This window comes from Bos taurus, chromosome 5, assembly GCF_002263795.3.
Source record: "Bos taurus isolate L1 Dominette 01449 registration number 42190680 breed Hereford chromosome 5, ARS-UCD2.0, whole genome shotgun sequence".
In the NCBI taxonomy this organism is placed as follows: Eukaryota; Metazoa; Chordata; class Mammalia; order Artiodactyla; family Bovidae; genus Bos; species Bos taurus.
The window spans coordinates 91119900-91132035 of NC_037332.1; the positions used below are offsets into that span (position 1 = coordinate 91119900).

Here is a 12136-nt window from a genome sequence, read left to right on the forward strand (position 1 = left end):
TACCCCTCTGCTACATCAGTAGTAGAACAGTTCACTCCTGATACATCCCCCTTTCTTCAAGCCGCCATCTTTAGTTTTGCCCAGTGTGAATGAGTGTTTATTTTTCGAAGTTGAAGGAACACGTGTCAGGCTTTTCCAGTGTCCTGTGATGTTCCTCTCTTTGGCTTGAGGCAATGGGGACTTGGGCTTCCCTGGTGGTTCAGTGGTAAAAACAAGTCACCTGTAGTGCACGAGACATGAGTTCGATTCCTAGGTCGGGAAGGTTCCCTGGAGAAGGGAATGACTACTCACTACAGTATTCTTTACTGGGAAATCCTATGGACAGAGGAGCCTGGCAGGCTACAGTCCATGGAATCACAAAGAGTCAGATACAACTTAACAACTGAAAAACAGCAACAAAATAGGGGCTCCTCCTCCTCCTCATTCCCAGGGTAGAAAGAGGAGAGGGGCCATGGTAACCCAACGAGTCTCTCTAAAAGAAGCGTTTTCTTTAGTGTCCTCACTCTTTAAACCCTCAAGGTATGAGGTAGGCTAAGGTTGACAGAACTGGTTTTCTACTTTCCCAGCATGCCCCACGCTTATTGGTGCTCTGGAATCTCACTTAAGGGTTGGGGCAGTGCTTGCCACTTGTATTATCCTTGGCCCTTGGAAACTCCACTGAAATAGTTGTTTAGTTGCTCAGTTGTGTCTAACTCTTGTGACCCCATGGACAGTAGCCCACAGTCTCCCCTGTCTATGGGATTTCCCAGGCAAGAATACTGGAGTGGGTAGCCATTTCCTTCTCCAGGGGATCTTCCTGACCCACAGATGAAACCCAAGTCTCTTGCATTGGGAGACGGATTCTTTACTGCTGAGCCACCAGGGAAGCTAGCTGAAACTGAGATATGTATAATTTTACCACCTGTCTCCTGTTCTTTGGTGTCAGATGGGCGTAGGTTTGAATGGGGGCTCTCCTACTTGTAACTGAGCGACCTTGGGCAAGTCACTTAATTTCTTTCAGCTTCAGTTCTTCTGTAAAAAGGGGAAGATAATATTTCTCAGCAATTGGTTTGTGATGAGGAATGTACTGTTATGAACTGAGGATGTGGGGCTCCTCAGATGATGAATGTAATGATGGCATTGGCTGGGTTTCCTTAGGTTGTTGACTCTCTTCCCACAACCATCTACTAAAGAGACAGCTGCAGCCAATGATGAGATATCCTGCCTGTGATAATTCCCCCAGCCCTCTACTCTTAGAGTGGTGGAAATGCCTGGGCAGTGGCAGGGTGGCACTCCAGTAGAGTCTTGGAAAGAGATGAAAAGAAGTAAGAGATGGTCACAGTCCATTATTCTTTGCTCTCATTATTCCTATCATGTACCCATGGGCAGTGTTGGAGGAGTCCCTCCCTGGACATTCATTCTCTCACCAGCCTCCTTTACCAATCAGGAAGGGGATTTGTGGAAACCCTGGCTGGTGGCAGGATGCCAGGCAGTCTCTGCTTGCTGGAAAATTTGATGTGGCAGCTGTAGCTTATTGTCCTTGCAAATGCCAGAGAAAAGAGCGTTGTAAATAAGTGCGAGGAGCTGATAGCAAAAATTTGAGCCTGCACTGCAGTGCTTCGAACACCATTACAGGGCACTGATTTAGTGCCGGCTCACAGAAGGGCAGGCTACCTTGAGTACTGAATTAGCATGTCCCCAGGGTGTTCTTTGGCATTCTACCCAGGCTGCTAACCAAGTCCTCCACGCTTCATTTATGGAATCTGACACTATCACAGACTCCAGCAGTATAGCTGCAGGCTCTAGTAAACTCCTAAATTAAAAGTCAGCCTAGTCAAGGATATTTTGATGTCCAGGGCTTTGTGTACAGCTCCTGTGAGGATTAGTGCCCAAGTAACTTCTGACTTATTGAAATAAATGCAGACCCTCCTATCCCAGCTTTACATTTTTGCACAGGAGTTTTTTAGGGCTGAGATGAGATTTTTCATGTAGGTCAGTCACTTTAAGAATTCTTCATTTGGGGACAGGAGGCATATTACATATGTAAGGCACTATTCTGCAGAAAGGATAAAAATACTATTCCTGAAAATAAACTCTTTCTTTAGTTTTTGGGTTTTATAGTCCACATTCTAATGAATTCCACCTAACGTAGAGCCATTGAGGAAAAAGGAGAGGGAAAAACCTGTTAATGAAACAGTCTTGAAAAGCATGGAGGTTGCCAGAGAGAAGCTCTCTCAACTTCTTAATTCATGGATCTAGATGGTTTATGGGCTTCTCAGGTGGCACTAGTGGTAAAGAACCCACCTGCCAATGTGGGAAACATAAGAGATGCCAGTTTGATCCCTGGGTCTGGAAGATCCTTTGAAGCAGGGCATGGCAACCCATTTCAGTATTCTTGCCTGGAGAATCCCACGGACAGAGGAGTCTGGCAGGCTACAGTCCATAGGATCGCAAAGATTCAAACACAACTGAAGTGACTTAGCACACACAGGGGGTTCATAGATCAGGTGGTTCATCAGAAGCCACCAAACACTTAACTTTAGTACAACGTAAATGTCACAGACTGATCCTGTGCCAGCTTGTTGGCAAGATAGAAAAAAAAATACTGTATCTTTCAGAGCAATGCAGCCAACTAAAGTTTTTATTGCTTCCTTTTTTCACCCTCGTCCATGACACACAATTTAGAGTAGAGTATTGTCTCGGTTACTCAGTGGTGATGTGTAATCAATGCACTCAGTGGCCACGCAGGCATGTGTGAGAGAACTGCATTTAGAGGCTTTGGTCTTGCACAGTCTGGTCAGCTAGCAATTTACAGGTACGGTAAAAAGAAAAAGAGAAGCAAAAATGAAAATAGAAGCAGACCTTCTGAAGCTTTTATTGTTTGTTAATACTTTTTGGGTGCCAGAACTTTGACTTATACTGAGTTGGAAGCGGGAGATTTGGGTTTGATCCCTGGATCAGGAAGATCCCCTGGAGGAGGAAGTGGCAACCCACTCCAGTACTGCCTGGAAAATTCCATGGACAAAGGAACCTAGTGGGCTACAGTCTATGGGGTCACAGAGAGTGGGACATGACTGAGTCACTGAACACTCTGAGCTTGTTTCTCTCTCGGGGCTTCTACATGTTGCATTTAGAGAAGTTAAATGGCTTAGAAAATAGGACTCCGTGGAAATTCTGTTGTATAAATTTTGATCTGTAGGGGCAATAAGAGACTTCTTTTTGATCTTCTCCCCTACTGCAAATGATGACAAATGATTCCAAAAATTCCATTGACCAGAGAGTTCATTTGATTTTTTATAAGATGGCACTAATATAAGATGGCACTAATAGCATCTAGTTGTCTTTCAACTTCATTTGAAATAATTTTGTTAGATTGTATTTTGACAGCTGTGCTATCAGCATGCATTAAAAAAAAAAAAAAAAAAACTTACCAAAATGGGTGAATTTTTGTATAGGTATTGAAGGTGAAATTGAAGGTGAAAAAAAAGCAGCACTTTCGGCATATTATGCTTTATTATTACAAGAAAAGTAAAATTGCAGCTGAAATGCAAATAAAGATTTGTGCAGTGTACGGAGAAGGTGCTGTGACTGATCAAATGCATCAAAAGTGGCTTGTGAAGTTTTTAGCTGGAGATTTCTCGCTGGATGATGCTCCATGGTTGGTAGACCAGTTGAAGATGATTGCACTTGAATTGAGACATTAATTGAGAACCATCAGTGTTTATAGCACATGAGAGATAACTGACCTACTCAAAATATCCAAATCAAGTGTTGAAAATCATTTGCACCACCTCAGTTATGTTCATTGCTTTGATGTCTGGGTTCCACATAAATTGAACCAAAAAAATCTTCTTGACCATATTTCTTCCTGCGATTCTTTACTTAAATGTAACAAAATGTTCTCTTTTTAAAACATTGTGACAGGCTATGAAAAGTGGATACTGTACAATCAAGTGGGGCTATGAAAAGTGGATACTGTGCAATCATGTGTAACAGAAGAGATCATAGGGCAGGTGAAATGAACCACTACCAACCACACCAAAGGCCGGTCTTCATCCAAAGAAGGTGATGTTGTGTATATGGTGGGATTGGGAGGCCTCTATTATGAGCTCCTTCCAGAAAACTGAACAGTTAATTCCAACAAGTACTGCCCCCAGTTTGACCAACTGAAAGCAGCACTTGATGAAAAGCATCCAGAATTAGTCAATAGAAAACACATAATTTTCCATCAGGATAACATAAGACTGCCTCTTTCTTTGATGACCAGGCAAAAACTGTTACTGCTTGGTTGGGAAGTTCTGATTCATCTGTTGCATTCACCAGACATTGCAACTTTAGATTTCCATTTACAAAATTCTCTCAATGGAAAAAAAAATTTCAATTCCCTGGAAGACTGTAAAAGACACATGGAACAGTTCTTTGCTCAAAATGATAAGTTTTGGGATGGTGGAATTACGAAGTTGCCTGAAAAATGGCAAAAGGTAGTGAAACAAAGGGGTGAATATGTTACTTAATAAAATTCTTAGTGAAAATGAAAAATGTGTCTTTTGTATTTATTTAAAAGCCGAAGGAGCTACAACATTCGAATCATAGGGGTTCCAGAAGAAAAAGACAAAAAGAAAGACCATGAGAAAATACTTGAGGAGATAATAGTTGAAAACTTCCCTAAAATGGGGAAGGAAATAATCACCCAAGTCCAAGAAACCCAGAGAGTCCCAAACAGGATAAACCCAAGGAGAAACACCCCAAGACACATATTAATCAAATTAACAAAGATCAAACACAAAGAACAAATATTAAAAGCAGCAAGGGAAAAACAACAAATAACACTCAAGGGAATTCCCATAAGGATAACAGCTGATTTTTCAATAGAAACTCTTCAAGCCAGGAGGGAATGGCAAGACATACTTAAAATGATGAAAGAAAATAACCTACAGCCCAGATTATTGTACCCAGCAAGGATCTCATTTAAGTATGAAGGAGAAATCAAAAGCTTTTCAGACAAGCAAAAGCTGAGAGAATTCTGCACCACCAAACCAGCTCTCCAACAAATACTAAAGGATATTCTCTAGACAGGAAACACAAAAACAGTGTATAAACTCGAACCCAAAACAATAAAGTAAATGGCAACGGGATCATACTTATCAGTAATTACCTTAAACGTAAATGGGTTGAATGCCCCAACCAAAAGACAAAGAGTGGCTGAATGGATACAAAAACAAGACCCCTACATATGCTGTCTACAAGAGACCCACCTCAAAACAGGGGACACATACAAACTGAAAGTGAAGGGCTGGAAAAAGATTTTCCATGCAAATAGGGACCAAAAGAAAGCAGGAGTCACAATACTCATATCAGATAAAATAGACTTTAAAACAAAGGCTGTGAAAAGAGACAAAGAAGGTCACTACATAATGATCAAAGGATCAATCCAAGAAGAAGATATAACAATTATAAATATATATGCACCCAACATGGGAGCACCGCAGTATGTAAGACAAATGCTAACAAGTATGAAAGGAGAAATTAACAATAACACAATAATAGTGGGAGACTTTAATACCCCACTCACACCTATGGATAGATCAACTAAACAGAAAACTAACAAGGAAACACAAACTTTAAATGATACAATAGACCAGTTAGACCTAATTGATAGCTATAGGACATTTCATCCCAAAACAATGAATTTCACCTTTTTCTCAAGCGCACAATGGAACCTTCTCCAGGATAGATCGCATCCTGGGCCATAAAGCTAGTCTTGGTAAATTCAAAAAAATAGAAATCATTCCAAGCATCTTTTCTGACCACAATGCAGTAAGATTAGATCTCAATTACAGGAGGAAAAAAAAAAAAAAACGCTGAAAGAAAAACAAACACTTATATAGAATTTTATAGCTAGAAAAAATATCTTCTAAAAATGCCAGAATCAAGACTTTTTAGACAGATGAAATTTGAGAGAATTTGTCACTGAAAGGCCTGCACTCCAAAAGATACAAAACAAATGTACTAATGAATAAATAACTGAAAATGATGAATAAGTAGATAAATATTAAAAAACAGCATCAGTATTTACAATATCCAAGACATGGAAGCAACACAAGGGCCCATTAACAGATACTTGACTTAAGAAAATGCAGTGTATATATACAATAGACTATTGTCCAACCATTAAAAATTAAATATTGCCACTTATAGCAATATGCATGGACATAGAGAATATTATGCTTAGTGAAATAAGTCAGAGAAAGACAAATACTATATGATACAACTTACATGTGAAATCTAAAAAATAATACAGATGAACCTAAATTTGAAGCAGAAATAGGCTCACAGACATAGAAAAAAAATGTATGGTTACCAAAGGGGAGAAATAAATTAGGAGTATGGGATTAATAGATTCAAGTTACTATGTATAGAATAGATTTACTGTAAAGCACAGAGGATTATACCCAGTATCTTATAATAAACTATAATGGAATATAATCCAAAAAAAAAAAAAAAAAAAGCCGAAGGAACAAAGCAAGCATTTTTATGAAAAATGAGCATACTGCTAATTAAAACACTCAGAAAAAGGTTTGATATTGAACTGAAAATTTTAGAACTGGAAGGTATCTTAGAGAACATCTATGTAAAACTTTTTCTCCTTATCTTTGTCCCCATTCTGTCAGGAGGAAAACTAAAACCCTAGGAGATGTGGTTGCTGTCCCAGTTCACAGCACAAGGTAAGAGACCATTGTCTGAGGCTTGTGGCTTTCTGAGTCATTATATCTAATGGGAGGATTTTAGGACTGTGGTTAGAGAAACCAGTGTGGAAATATTTGGGAGGGGGGCAAGGTGGACAGAAGACTATTTCTAAAGTTCTTATGGCAAAACCAATACAATATTGTAAAGTTAAAAAAAAAATAATAATAATAATAAAATAATTAAGTTCTTATGCAACACCAAATAGAATTGTCAAGAAAATTCTCTGGAAGAAGAGCAGTGATGGGGGTGGAGAAAGACAGGGAAGAATTAACCCTGCCAAGATGTTAAAATATGTTATAAAGCTTTATTAATTAAAATATTAGTTGCTCATTTGTGTCCGACTCTTTGCAACCCTATGGACTGTAGCCTGCCAGGCTTCTCTGTTCCTGGAATTCTGCAGGCAAGAATACTGGAGTAGATTGCCATGCTTTCCTCCAGAAGATCTTTCTAATGCAGGGATTGAACCCAGGTCTTCCACATTGCAGGTGGATTCTTTGCCGTCTGAGCCACCAGGGAAGCCCAATTAAAAGATGTGGTACTGGTTCACAGACATATAAACCAATGGAACACACCAAATCCAGGTATATATAGAAATTCAGTATATGACAAAGGCATCTCTGGTAAGTAGGGAAAAAGTAGCATAATTTAATATATGATCTTGTGACAGCTTGTCAGTCATCTGAAAAATAATAGTTAAATATAAAAAAAAAGAAACCTTAAACATTCTATAGAAAAAAAAAATAGTGAATGCTTTTAGAACCTTGGTGTGAAGAGGCCTTTTTGAGTATAACACAAAATATGGAGGACATGAAAAGACTGGTAAATCAAAATACGTAAAAATAAATTCTTTATGGTGATACCATCAAGAAGGCCAAAAGAAAAAAAAAATGGTGAAAATATTAGCATTCCTATATTATATATAGAGTAACCTCCTTAATATCTAAGAACTCTTCAATGATACAAAAAGACCAACTTGATCGAAAACTAGTCCAAAGATATACACAGAGCTTATACAGCAGAAGAAATAAAAAGAACCCAAAGATATAGCTCTTGTCTTTGCTACCCTTTGTTATACATTCTCTCCATTGATTATTAAGTTAATACTAAGAAAATATTCTATGTCACTCTGATTAAGAAATACAAATACATATCTGCTGAAGCATACTTTTGTAATTTATTGAATTGGCACAAATGCCAAAGATCAGTGACACACTTGTATAGCTGAGGCTATGGAAAAACAAACATTTCCTAAAGAAATACTTTCTTCACCTATAGTGGGACATTTAGGATAATTTAGGAAAGTTTCTCAAAATTGAAAATGCACAAACTCTCTGATATTTTAAGTAATTCCCCTTGTATGTTGTTCTACTCTTGCTCAAAGTATGCAATGATTATACAGACATAAGTTATTATATACAGTTCTTTCTATCTATTTATATTTTTAAATGTTTTAAAGGATATTCCCTTGTGAATAATAGCAAACATGTTGAAATAAGCTGAATGTTCACCAGTAGGTGACTGGTTAAAGAAATCATGGTATGGACATGCAATAGAATATAATACAGCTATGAAAAAAGTATAAAGATGTTCTCTGCATACTAAAATGGAAAAAGCTTTCAGAAATATTAAGAAAAAGAGACAGAGTACAGGACATTGTAAAGAGTAGGCTACCTTTTCTTCTTCTTCTTCTTTTTTTTTTTTTTTTTGGCAAATTGGTGGGGATTGGAGGAGATATATATCTGTATTTCTTTGCTTATATATAAAAATATAGAATTATTCACAAAGAAAAATCATAGTGGTTACATGTGACAGATGGTAGGTTCAGACCTTGGAAGATGGGAAAGGGAGTTGGCATAAATCTTATCACTGTGTACTTTTATATAAATAAAAGGAACAGGGGAATGTATTACCTTCTCAGTTAAGTAAATGTCAAAAAGAGAGAAAATATTAGAAGACAAAAATACCACTGACCCTCTGTAGCAGTCAGAGTTCCAACAGAGAAATAGAACTATAGAATATTTATAAAAGATTTTATTGTAAGAAATTGGCTTATGTGACTGAGAGCTGGTTAGGCAACTTCAAAATCCATACATCAGGCTGTCAGGAAGGACCAGCTAGAAACTCTCTGGTAGGATCTGATGCTGGGGAAGTTCTGCTTCCTCAGGGAAACTGCAGTTCTCCTCTCAAACCTTTCAACTGATTGGATCAGGTCAACCCAGATTATGGAGGATAATCTTAAAATCTATTGATGGAAGATGTTAACCTCATATCTACAGAATACCTTTACAGTGATACCTGGATTAGTGTTTGAATAACTGGAGACTAGATTCCAGGCAAGTTGACACAGTAAAACTGACTGTTACACTCTCCCTTTTAAATCCAGTTTGGATTTAGAGAATTGCAAGGTTTGAACCTGTGTATTGAACAAGACAGAAAATCAGATTGCTTTTCCTGAATTTTCTGGGATAATCCTGGGGTCAGATTGATTAAATCTAAGATGCTGTTGATTATAAAGCATACTGTTACTTTTTGTATCACAAACCAAGAAAAAAAGTGCTATCAGTTAAACCCACATGTTTCTGATTACAAGACACATTCTTATCCTTATTTCAGTGATGTTAGAATAATAAAACTATGTGTCTAATAGCATTGATAAAAATATTCTGTGTTCTTTTTTTAAGATCTGTATTTTTTTTAACTTTAAACTTTTTATTTTGTATTGGGGTATAGCTGATTAACTACGTTGTGGTAGTTTATTCTGCACTCTTGTTTGACTGTGGACTGCTTGGCCAATGTGTCTGACCAGTATGTTTCCATTTTGATTCAGAAAATCTAATATATTTTCCATAACTCATGTTTTTGAATTGTCTGCCCTGCTTTCTGGCTCAAGAATGGAAAATGAGCTCTGTCTAGAGTCTATAGATGTGTCTCCAAAGGTGGAACAGTGTTGGGAAGATTTTTAGATGGAGTGTGGAGGATGGGAGAGAGTCCTTTGCAGGTTCTTTCCTGCCCTCTTTTCTGCAACCCCATCCTAAGCGGGGAGGAGGACCACAGCAGTTTGGGGCACTGTTCGCCACATGCTGAGACTAGTTTTAGCTAATCACTGGTGTTTGGCTTGTCCCACTTTCTTTTCTTCCTCTCTGATAGCCAAAGAGTTCAGAGAGAGGCCAGCCTGAGGTATCTCACATTTGCTGCTGCTGCGTTTAGTTGCTAAGTCATGTCCAACTCTTTGCCGCCTCATAGATTGAAGACTGCCAGTGAACTGTTCATGGGATTTCCCAGTCAAGAATACTGGAGTGGGTTGCCATTTCCTCCTCCAGGGAATCTTCCCAACCCAGGGATTGAACTCACATCTTCTACATTGCAGGCGGATTCTTTACCACTGAGCCACCAGGAAAGCCCAAATATTAAAACATTGCTCTATATCATCATATAGATATATCTGTTGTTATTCAGTTGCTCAGTCCTGTCCAACTCTTTGTGACCCCATGAACTGCAGCATGCCAGGCTTCCCTGTCCTTCACTACTTCCAAGTGTTTGCTCGGAATCATGTCCATTGAGTCAGAGGTGCCACCCAACCATCTCATCCTCTGTAACCCCCTTTTCTTCTTGCCTTCAGTCTTTCCCAGCATCAAGGTCTTTCCCAGTGAGTTGGCTTTTCGCATCAGGTGGCTGAAATATTGGAGCTTCAACTTCAGCATGAGTGCTTCCAATGAATATTCAGCATTGATTTCCTTTAGGATTGACTGGTTTGATCTCCTTGCTGTCCACAGGACTCTCAAGAGCCTTTCCCAGCACCACAGTTCGAAGGCATCAATTCTTTGGTGCTCAGCTTTCTTTGTGGTCCGGCTCTCAAATTTGTACATGATTAGTGGAAAAACCATAGCTTTGATTAGATGGACCTTTGTTGGCAAAGTGATGTCTCTGCTTTTTAATACACTGTCTAGGTTTGTCATAGCTTTTTTCTTTTCTTTTTTTTAAATTTAAATTTATTTATTTTAATTAGAGGCTTTTTTCAAAGGAGCAAGTGTCTTTTAATTTCGTGGCTGCAGTCACCATCTGCAGTGATTTTGGAGCCCAAGAAAATAAAATCTGTTACTGTTTCCACTTTTTCCTCATCTGTTTTCTGTGAAGTGCTAAGATTGGATGCCATGATCCTAGTTTTATGGATGCTGAGTTTTAAGCCAGCTTTTTCACTCTCTTCTTTTGTCCTAATCAAGAGGTTCTTTAGTTCTTCTTCACTTTCTGCCATTAGAGTGGTATCATCTGCATATCTGAGGTTATTGCTATTTCTCCTGGCAATCTAGATTCCAGGTTGTGAGTCTTCCAGCCCAGCACTTCACATGATGTACTCTGCATGTAAGTTAAATAAGCAGGGTGACAATATACAGTCTTGATGTACTCCTTTCCCAATTTGGAACCAGTCTGTTGTTCCATGTCCAGTTCTAATTCTTGCTTGGCCTACATACAGGTTTCTGAGGAGAAAGGTAAGGTGGTCTAGTATTCCTGTCTCTAAGAATTTCCCACAGTTTGTTGTGATCCACATAGTCAAAGACTTTAACATAGTCTATGAAGCAGGGTAGATTTTTTTTTTTTAACTCCCTTGCTTTTTCTATGGATCCAGTGAATGTTGGCAATTTGATATCTGGTTCTTCTGCCTTTTCTAAATCCAGGTTGTACATCTGGAATTTCTCAGTTCATGTACAGTTGAAGCTAGCTTGAAGGATTTTGAGTATTACCTTGCTTGCTTGTGAAATGAGTGCAATTATATGGTAGTTTGAACATTCTTTGGCATTGCCTTTCTTTGGGATTGAAATGAAAACTTATCTTTTCCAGTCCTGTGGCCACAACTGTGTTTTCCAAATTTGTTGCATATTGAGTGCAGCACTTTTACAGCATCATCTTTTAGGATTTGAAATAGCTCAGCTGAAATTCCTTTATCTCCACTCCGTTTGTTTGTAGTTAAACTTCCTAAGGCTCATTTGACTTCACACTCCAGATGTCTGCCTCTGGGTGAGTGATCACTCCTTTGTGGTTATCCAGGTCATTAAGACCTTTTTAATATAATTCTTCTGTGTATTCTTGCCACTTCTTAATCTCTTCTGCTTCTGTTAGGTCTTTGGCTTTTCTGTTCTTTATTGTGCCCATATTTGCATGAATGTTCCTCTGATATCTCTAGTTTTCTTGAAGAGATCTCTAGTCTTTCCCATTCTACTGTTTTCCTCTATTTCTTTGCATTGTTCACTTAAGAAGGCTTCTTATCTCTCCTTGATATTCTCTAGAACTCTGCATTCAGTTGGGTATATCTTTCCCTTCTCCTTTACCTTTCGCTTCTCTTCTTTTCTTACTTATTTGTAGAAAAGGCAGAGGAACCAGAGATCAAATTGCCAACATCCACTGGATCATGGAA

General features: G+C 38.5%; 1 long non-coding RNA gene across 1 annotated transcript in view; it reads left to right on the forward strand.

Moving 5' to 3' along the window:
• LOC112446621 (uncharacterized) overlaps positions 1 to 12136 on the forward strand; it is a 279576-nt gene that overhangs the window by 130652 nt on the left and 136788 nt on the right. Inside the window, exons 3-4 of the long non-coding RNA XR_003034624.2 lie at positions 6651 to 6704; positions 7212 to 7307. This is a non-coding gene — a long non-coding RNA (uncharacterized lncRNA). The remainder of the gene's footprint in view (positions 1 to 6650; positions 6705 to 7211; positions 7308 to 12136) is intronic.